Source organism: Trichosurus vulpecula, chromosome 3, assembly GCF_011100635.1.
Source record: "Trichosurus vulpecula isolate mTriVul1 chromosome 3, mTriVul1.pri, whole genome shotgun sequence".
Lineage (NCBI taxonomy): Eukaryota > Metazoa > Chordata > Mammalia > Diprotodontia > Phalangeridae > Trichosurus > Trichosurus vulpecula.
The window spans coordinates 368,759,633-368,769,900 of record NC_050575.1 but is presented as its reverse complement, the minus strand read 5'-3'; positions in this window follow the sequence as shown (position 1 = coordinate 368,769,900).

The window sequence follows — 10,268 nt, the reverse complement described above, 5'->3', positions numbered from 1 at the left end:
AAACTATTCCTTCCTTTCCCAAATTGCTTATAGTATCAGATTTTACTCCTAAATCATGAACTCATTTTGACTTTATTTTGGTATATGGTATAAGATATTTGTCTATGCCCAGTTTCTGCCCTACCATTTTCCAATTTTCCCAGCAGTTTTTGTGAAATAGTGAATTATTAGCCCAGAAGCTGGCCTCTTTGGGTTTATCAAAGAGTAGATTGCTAAACTTGTTGATTTCTCCTACTTGTGTACCTATCCTATTCCACTGATCCACACCTCTGTTTCTTAACCAGTACCAGGTAGTTTTGATGACTGCTGCTCTGTAGTACAGTTTAATATCTGATATGGCTAGGCCACCTTCTCTAGCATTTCCTTTCATTAATACCCTAGATATTCTAGACCTCTTGTTTTTCCAGATGAATTTTGTTATTATTTTGCCCAGCTTAGTAAAATAATTTTTGGTAGTTCAATTGGTATGGCACTGAATAGATAGATTAATTTAGGTAAAATTGTCATTTTTATTATATTAGCTCAGCCTAACCATGAGCAACTGATATTTTTCCATTTATTTAGATCTGATTTTATTCACGTGAAAAGTGTGTCATAGTTATGTTCATATAGGCCCTGGGTTTGTCTTGGCAAATAGACTCCCAAATATTTTATAGTGCCTACAGTAACTTTGAATGGAATTTCTCTTTCTATCTCTTGCTGTTGGGCTTTGTCAGTAATGTATAGGAATGCTGAGGATTTATCTGGGTTTATTTTATATCCTGCAACTTTGCTAAAGTTGTTTATTATTTCAAGTAGTTTTTTACTTGATTCTCTAGGATTCTCTAAATAAATCATCATGTCATCTGCAAAAAGTGATAATTTAGTTTCTTCTTTTCCTATTCTAATTCCTTCAATTTCTTTTTCTTCTCTTATTGCTACAGCTAATGTTTCTAGTACCAAATTGAATAATAGGGGTGATAATGGACATCCTTGTTTCACCCCTGATCTTATTGGGAATGCACCTAGTTTATCCCCATTACAAATAATGCTTGTCAATGGTCTTAGGTAGATGCTATTTATAATTTTAAGGAAGGTTCCACTTATTCTTATGCTTTCTAGTGTTTTTAATAGGAATGGGTGTTGTACGTTGTCAAAGGCTTTTTCTGCGTCTATTGAGATGATCATATGATTTCTGCTAGTTTTGCTGTTGATATGGTCAATTACGCTAATAGTTTTCCTAATATTGAACCAACCTTGCATTCCTGGAATAAATCCTACCTGGTCATAGTGTATTATTCTCGTGATGAGTTGCTGCAATATTTTTGCTAATATTTTATTTAAAATTTTTGCATCAATATTCATTAGGGAAATTGGTCTATAATTTTCTTTCTCTCTTTTCACTCTACCTGGTTTGGGTATTAGTACCATATTTGTGTCATAAAAAGAATTGGGTAGGACTCCTTCTTCACTTATTTTCCCAAATAGTCTACAAAGTATTGGGGAATTAATTGTTCTTTAAATGTTTGATAGAATTCACATGTAAAACCATCTGGCCCTGGAGATTTTTTCCTAGGGAGTTCATTGATGGCATGCTCAATTTCTTTCTCTGAGATGGGGTTATTAAGAAATTTCACTTCCTTTTCTGTTAGCCTGGGCAGTTTATGTTTTTGTAGATATTCATCCATATCTCTAAGGTTGTCAAATTTATGGGCATACAGTTGGGCAAAATAATTCCTAATTATTGTTTTGATTTCCTCTTCATTAGAGGTGACCTGACCCTTTTCATTTTTGATACTGGTAATTTGGTTTTCTTCTTTCTTTTTTTTAATCAAATTGGCCAAAGGTTTATCAATTTTATTGGTTTTTTCATAAAACCAGCTCTTTATTTTATTTATTAATTCAATAGTTTTCTTGGTTTCAATTTTATTAATCTCTCCTTTGATTTTCAGTATTCCTAATTTGGTATTCAATTGGGGGTTTTCAATTTGCTCTTTTTCTAACTTTTTCAGCTGTATGCCCAGATCATTGATCTCTTTTTTCCCTATTTTATTCATGTAGGCATTTAGGTATATAAAACTTCCCCTAAGAACTGCTTTTGCTGCATCCCATAAGTTTTGGTATGTTATTTCATTATTGTCATTCTCTTGAATGAAGTTATTAATTGTTTCTCTGACTTGTTCTTTGGCCCACTCATTCTTTAGAATTAAATTATTTAGTTATCAATTAGTTTTTAGTTTATTTTTCCATGGTTCTTTATTAAAAATTATTCTTATTGCATCATGATCTGAAAAGGATGCTTCGACTACTTCTGCTTTTCTGCACTGGATTGTGGGGTTTTTATGCCCAAGTACCTGGTCAATTTTTGAGTATGTGCCATGTACTTTTGAGAATCACATATATTCCTTTTTATCCCCATTCAGTTTTCTCCAGAGGTCTATCATATGTGCCTTTTCTAAAATTCTGTTTACCTCCTTAACTTTTTTCTTATTTATTTTGAGGTTAGATTTATCAAGTTCAGAAAGGGGGAGGTTGAGGTCTCCCTATATTATAGTTTTGCTATCTATTTCTTCCTGTAAGTCCCTTAACCTCTCCTCTAAGAATTTGTATGCCTTACCACTTGGTGCATATATGTTAAGCAATGATATTGCTTCATTGTTTATGGTGCCTTTTAGCAGGATATAATGTCCTTCCTTATCTCTTTTAATTAAATCTATCTTTACTTTTGCTTTGTCTGAGATTAGGATTGCTACACCTGCTTTTTTTTACTTTAGCTGAGGCACAATATATTTACTCCAGCCTTTTACCTTTACCCTATGTGTATCCCCCTGTTTCAAATGCGTTTCTTGTAAACAGCATATTGTAGGATTACAGTTTTTAATCCATTCTGCTATCTGCTTCTGTTTTATGAGAATGTTCATCCCCTGCACGTTCAGAGTTATGATTTCTATCTGTGTCTTTTTCTCCATCCTAATTTCCCCTGTTTGTGCTTTTATTTCTCCTTTTCCCCTTCTCCTCCTCAACAAAGTTTTGCTTTTGACCACCACCTTCCTCAGTTTACCCTCCCTCTTTATTCCCCTCCCTTATCTTACCGTTTCCCACTTGCTACTTCTCCTCTCCCTTCTGACCACCCCCTTCCCTTTTTCCCCCCTTCCCCTCCTACTTCCCGTAGGACAAGTTAGATTTCTAAACTTATCAGGGTAAGTTACTCCCTTCTTGAACTAGATCAGATGACAGTAAAGCTCAAATACTGCTCTTCTCCCTCCCTTCTTTCCCTCTACTATAATATGTTTTTGTGCCACTTCATTTGGTGTAATTTACCCTTTTCTACTACCTCCTTACCGCTTCTCTCATAGCCCTCCCTTTATAACTCTTACTTATATTTTATATCTTTACATCAGTTAATTTATACAGGCATTCACAACCTATGTATATCCCTTTCAATTGTCATAATAGCTGTACCATTCTCAAGACTGACATATATATATGTGTATATATATATATATATATAACATACATAAGATGATATAATCCCACATAAAGATGTAAACACCCTGCCCTTATTGGTTAACAACCTTATTGGTTCCTTAAGCCAAATCCAATGAGAATAAGGTTCACTCATTCCCTTTCACCTGCCCATTCTTCCTTTTCATTATAACAGCTTTTTCTTGCTTCTTTTATGTGAGATAATTTACCCCATTCTATCTCTCCCTTTCTCCTTCTTCCAATATATTCCTCTCTCACCCCTTAATTTTATTTTTTTAGATAGCACTTCATATTCAACTCACCCTGTGCTCTTTCTTTCTCTCTCTCTCTCTCTCTCTCTCTCTCTCTCTCTCTCTCTGTGTGTATGTATATATATATATATATATATATATATATATACATATATATATATATGTGTGTGTGTGTGTGTGTGTGTGTGTGTATTCCTTTCAACTACACTAATACTGAGAAAGGTCTCATGAGTTACAAATATTACAATTCCATGTAGGAATGTAAACAATTCAACTTTAATAAGTCCTTTATGATTTATCTTTCCTTTTAGCTTTTTATGCTTCTCTTGATTCTTGTATTTGAAAGTAAAATTTTCTATTCAGCTTTGGTCTTTTAATCAAGAATGCTTGAAAGTTCTCTATTTCATTGAAAATCCATTTTCCCCTGAAGTATTATACTCAGTTTTGCTGGGTAGGTGATTCTTGGTTTTAATCCTAGCTCCTTTGACCTCTGGTATATCAAATTCCAAGCCCTTCTATCCCTTAATGTAGAAGCTGCTAGATCTTGTGTTATCTTCATTGCATTTCCACAGTACTCAAATTGTTTCTTTCTGGCTGCTTGTAATATTTTCTCCTTGATCTGAGAACTCTGGAATTTGGAGACAATACTCCTAAGAGTTTTCCTTTTGTGATCTTTTTGAGGAGGCGATCTGTAGATTCTTTCAATTTCTATTTTACCCTCTGATTCTAGAATATCAGGGCAGTTTTCCTTGACAATTTATTGAAAGATGATGTCTATGCTCAATTTTAGTCATGGCTTTCAACTAGTGCAATAATTTTTAAATTATCCCTTCTGGATCTATTTTCCAGGTCAATGGCTTTTCTAGTGAGATATTTGACATTGTCTTCTATTTTTTTCATTCTTTTGCTTCTGTTTTATAATTGATAATTTCTTGATTTCTCATAAAATCATTACCTTCCATTTGCTCCATTCTAATTTTTAAGGCATTATTTTCTTCAGTGATCTTTTGGACCTCTTTTCCATTTGATCAATTCGGCTTTTTAAGGCATTCTTCTCCTCATTGGCTTTTTGGATGTCTTTTGTCATTTGGGTTAGTCTATTTTTAAGGTGTTATTTCCTTCTGTATTTTGGGGGGGTCTCCTTTACCAAGCTGTTGACTTGTTTTTCATGGTTTTCTTGCATCACTCTTATTTTTTTCCTAATTTTTCCTCTACTTCTCTAATTTTCTTTTCCAAATCCTTTTTGAGCTCTTTCTTGGCCTGAGACCAATTCATATGTTTCTTGGAGGCTTTTGATGTAGGATCTTTCACTTTGTTGTCTTCTTCTGGTTCTATGTTTTGAACTTCCTTGTCACCAAAGTAAGATTCTATAGTCTTAGATTTTTTATGCTGTCTGCTAATTTTTCCCAGCCAATTACTTGACTTTTGAGCTCTTTGTCAAGGTATGACTCTGCTTCCAAAGTGGACAGTGCTCCCCTAAGCTTCAGGGGTTTTGTGCTGCTGTTTTCTGAGCTATTTGTAGGCACCTATTTTTAGTTCTTCTGAAGTGGTATGATCCAAGGAGAGGGGTTTACTCCTCTCCTGGCCTGTGTCAGTGAGTGACCTCAAGCACTCTTTTCTGCCTTGGAACTTTTAGGAGAACTCCTTCTCCACAGCCACCATAAGCTCTTCCTCACCAGCACTCCTCCTCATCCTGGGACCACCACCAAGGACTGTGACCCAGATCCAAGCAGGGCAAAACAAGAGAATCCTGCCTCAGTGCCAGCAAAGAGATCCCTGGACTCCCACTCTGATCAGCCACTTGATTCCCCCCCCATCATCTGTGGACGTGGAGCTCCAGGAGCAGCCACTGCTGCAGCCACCTCTGCCACCCTGGGACTGGGGCCAGACAGCACCCTTCTCTCACTCAAGTCCAACAGAGATTTCCCACTGACCTGCTAAGTTGTCTTTGGCATTTGTGGGTTGAGAATTCTGGAAACTACCACAGCTCATTGATTCAGTGCTCTGAAGCCTGCTCTGCCCAGTCTGCTCCAGCCTGGTCTGTGCCGCTGTGACCCATGCTGGGCTGTGCTCCACTCCCAACATGGTGCGATAGAACCTTCCCAGAAAGCATCCAGGCCATATTGGTCTGGAGACTTGTTTCACTGTCATTTCATGTGTTCGATAGCTCTAGAATTTGTTTAGAGTCATTTTTACAGGTGTTTGGAGGGAATTGGCAGAGAGCCCAAGCAAGTCCCTGCTTTTACTCTGCCATCTTGGCTCTGCCCTGCTCCCCTGCTTATTATTTCAATTTCAAGAATTGCCATCTAGGGGTTTCAGTAGTGTAAATACAAAGGAATCATTTGCAAACACATGTTTCAGTAACAGTAAATAAAAAAGAAAGAAAAAAAAGATATGGAACAAAAGCACTTGTAGTCCCTGTTCTAATCTTTCAAACAGATAAGGAAACAATGAAAGTATTGACTTATTTAGTTTATTTTGTAGACCTGATGATTTTTTTTGGAGCACTTGCTGTTTCTACTTTATCTATTAATTATTTTTATTTTTTTCATAGGTCAATAATTCAGGATTTAACTGATGGCAAGAAATTTATTTATGATTCATTTTTGCTACTCTATTTCATTCCCAAGCAGAAAATGTCTTCTCTTACTTCATAAGGTCAAACATAAAACACTTGGATTATGTGACTCAGGAAAAAGAAATAAAAACATAGCGGAAATAGCATGAATATAACACTGGACTAAAAATGAAAATCTCACTCCGAGCAACAAATGTGTGATCCATTACAGAGAATGGAGTACATTGAACACAACCTGTATTCTACTCAGGCATGTGTTGTTGTTGTTTTTTTTAACTGGGATTGTTATGGGAGAACCTGCCTGCAATGAAAGAGGCTCCCATTATTCACATTATTTTTCCTTAATTCTTCCTCCCAGCACCTAGGGATTTAAATCTATTTAAACTATTTATCAATTTAAATCAATTTAAACTATGCTTCCTATCTTGTTGTGTTTGTCCTTCATTTTTCAGGAGGACCATGACATCAGGAAAATGATGACATGACTTGTACTTGACTTTGATTTGAGGGAGGGCTGTGCAAGGTCACCAGCCTCATTTTCTCCTCCAGAGCCATCTGGTTCCAATTTTTTCTTTGTTTTTCTTTTTTTTTTTAATTAAAGGGGCCATTTCTTGACTTACTTCTCAAAGAGGCCTATTCACTGAATGGGTGTTACCTTGCTCTAAGTGAGTACATGAAAAGACTTTAGCCTAAAGGCCTTAGCTAGGGTCTCCCAATACATCCTGGGCCATCTCCATTTGTCCTGGTGAATATCAGGTCACTGGATCCAGATGGCTCTGGAAGAGAGAGGCTGGTGACCTTGCACAGTCCTCCCTCACTCAAATCAAAGTCAAGTGCAAGTCAAGTCATCATTTCCCCATGTCATAGTCCTCCTCAAAAACGAAGGACAAACACAACATGTGCGTAGACCAAGCTGACTGACAGGGGAACCAACTAGTTGGGTAACTCAGCTTGTTCTCTCCCTCTCCCTGCCCTCCTCCTTCTCCTCTCCAAAGAAAGGTAAATTTTGATGGCCAGAAGCTGCCCACTTAACTTGGGGTTTACTAGCTAGATTTCTTTCTTTCTTTCTCTTTCTTTTGCTTTCCTTCCTTTCTTTCTTCCTTCCTTCCTTCACTCCTTCCTTCCTTCTTTTTTTTCTTTCTTTTTTCCCATCTATGGTCTCTGTCAAAGGGAGGGGTAGTGCACAGTACAGTCATTGTACCATATGAATCAGGCATTGGACAGATAATTTGTTCCTACATCTAAAAAGAATGCCAAGCACAGGACACTCACACACTCTTTTAACAAAAGCAAACCAACATCAAACAAACAAAAATGAAAAAAATTCAGTAACTTAAATTATAATGAGTTACAATCTGATGGGTGATTAATATACTCCATCATAATAAGAAATAGTTTATGGGATTGCTGATTAGACTTTTTGCATTTCAATTATGCGTTGTACTATCCCTGCATTAGGTCTGAACTCTCTGCTCAGTTGTTTCCACAACCAACCACTCTGCTATTTCAGCCCAAGACCACTCAAAATTTGTCATACCACACAAAAACACAAGTACTTTTAGGTCTATGCCACCAAAAATACAGATGTGGCCAAGCAGTTTGTCATCCCCCAAAGATCCCCAAAATGAGTCATTATATCCTTTGAATCCCTGGAATTTTTTCAAAGCATTTTTGGGTGCTTGCTTCATGGAATGACCACTGCAGGCTAAATCAGCCTCTGCTACAAAGAGAACTAAATGGTAATTTTTGTTTCGTCTTACTGATTGAGTAATCTTAGGTAGCTGAGTTTTCCTCTGTGGCCTCAGTTCCCTCATTGGCAAAATGAGAGCATTCAACTTAACACCTATTGTGGTCTCTTCTAGCTGTAGATGTTTATGGTTTAAGATCATTTGCGAAGCCAACATTCTTTTTTTGAAGGTTTTCTTCCAGCTTTAACATTCTATATTTTGAGATAATATAATATCTTATGATGTTAATGGCACCTCACACTCTCTAGTTCTTGAAATAATTTCTCAAGCTGCTACTTCTGTAACAATAAAATATCTAAAAAGGGAAGCAACTGACTTGATGTGTTGGATAGAGTTATTCACTTTGATGCAGAATGCATGAATTTGAAATCAGATTGTATTTGACATGTGACTGTAAGCAAGTCACTTTATCTTTTGGACCCCAGTTTTTACATTTTTTTCAAATGTTAAGGTGCCTATATTTCCAGGTCTTGGTGAGGATAAAATGAAATGGTGCATGCAAAACAATCTATAAACTTTTTGGTGCCATAAAAGTCGTTAATACAAGTGGACAGGTTTTTTTTTTTATCATCATTCATATCCTTTTTGATTTCTTGGAATCCTTTCTGTTAACACATAATTCATTCTTCTACAAAAGAAAAGAAGTAAATATACTGGGAAAAAAATTAGCAGTAGCACAGAAGTAGTTTGATGTTTGATCCTGATAGGGGTTCAAAAGAATTTTACACAAGTTGTTGTTAGGAAAGCAAGATAAATCAATTGCAAGGAGAGAGAGGCTATAATTTACTTTTTGGAGATATTTTTCAAGCATGGTGAAATGCATTAGCATAAAATTGTAGAAGAGAGACAGAGACAGACACAGACAGAGAGAGAATTAATAAAAAAACAAAGCAAAACAACAACAACAAAAAAGCAAAAAACCTGAGGCTTTGGAGTTGTCTTGAGAACTAATTAAGTTAACTTTTCTCCTGAAGGGACCATACAGCAGAGAGCCTTGGCAATGGAACTTTCCCATCAAGGTAATTGGTCCACATCCAATTCCTGCTGATAGAAATGAAATCTTGGCACCAGCTGATTTTCATTGAGGTGTTTAAAGAGATGATTGCCCCCAGGGACAAGTACCCATGGCACCATCCATTGCTGTTCATACTCAGATATATCCCCAAGGGGTGGTAGCAGATGAAAATGGAACTGAGAATTGATGTTGAACCGTTGTAACTAACTGATAGCGGAGAGATATATAAGCCATGAATGCTTGCCTAGTCAAGGATCAAGGGCTCTATAGAGGAAACCCTCTGACACTTACATTTAATACAGGGCTTCTTTTACAAAAGAAGGATAGCTATTTTTTTTTAAGGAGGAAGGAAAGCACACACAAATTCCCTGGATTTTCTAGTCAGTAAGTTTAAATGCTTTCATAAAATACAAATTAGAATGAATCTATCAATTTCTCTTTATCATTCTATCATTCTATCTATCTATGTATCTATCTATGTATCATCTACCTATCTATCATTTATCTCTCTATCACCTGTCCCCTCTATGTGCCAATTCCAGTGCTAAGCCCTGTGGACACAGATATAAAAGTGAGACTTTCCTTTCTATCAAGGAGCTTACATGTAAATAGGGGGAGACAAAACATATAGGAGGGGTCTGCTATAGGGCAGATGGAAAGGCAAAGTTGTACAAGTGGTCCTTAGTGTGAAGCAACAAAACAGGTAGGAGTGACATTTGTACTGTTAAAGCCATATCCATTTCCAAGATTGAAGCATTTGAAGTTGCCAAGGATATTGGGGGCAAGATTTTTTTTTTAACCCTCTGGATCTTCTATATCTGTGACCGATAAAAAGAATTTTTTCAAGGCACTTTTGGGTGCATGCTTCATGGAATGACACCTTTAGGCTAAATCAGCCTCTGCTACAAAGAGAACTAATTTGTAGTTTTGATTTTGTCTTACTGATTGGTTAATCTTAGGTAGCTGAGTTTTCCTCTATGGCCTCGGTTCCTTCATCTGCAAAATAAGAGCATTCAACTTAACACCTACTGTGGCCTCTTCTAGCTGTAGATGTTTGTGGTTTAAGATCATCTGCAAAGCTAACATTCTTCTTTTGAAGGTTTGCTTTCAGCTTCAGAGGAAGTTTTCAAGTGAGTCTCTACAAAATCAGGGCTGGTTGCCCATATTCCCAGACTCTCGTATTCTGGGCTGCCTCCATCAGGATTAAAGGA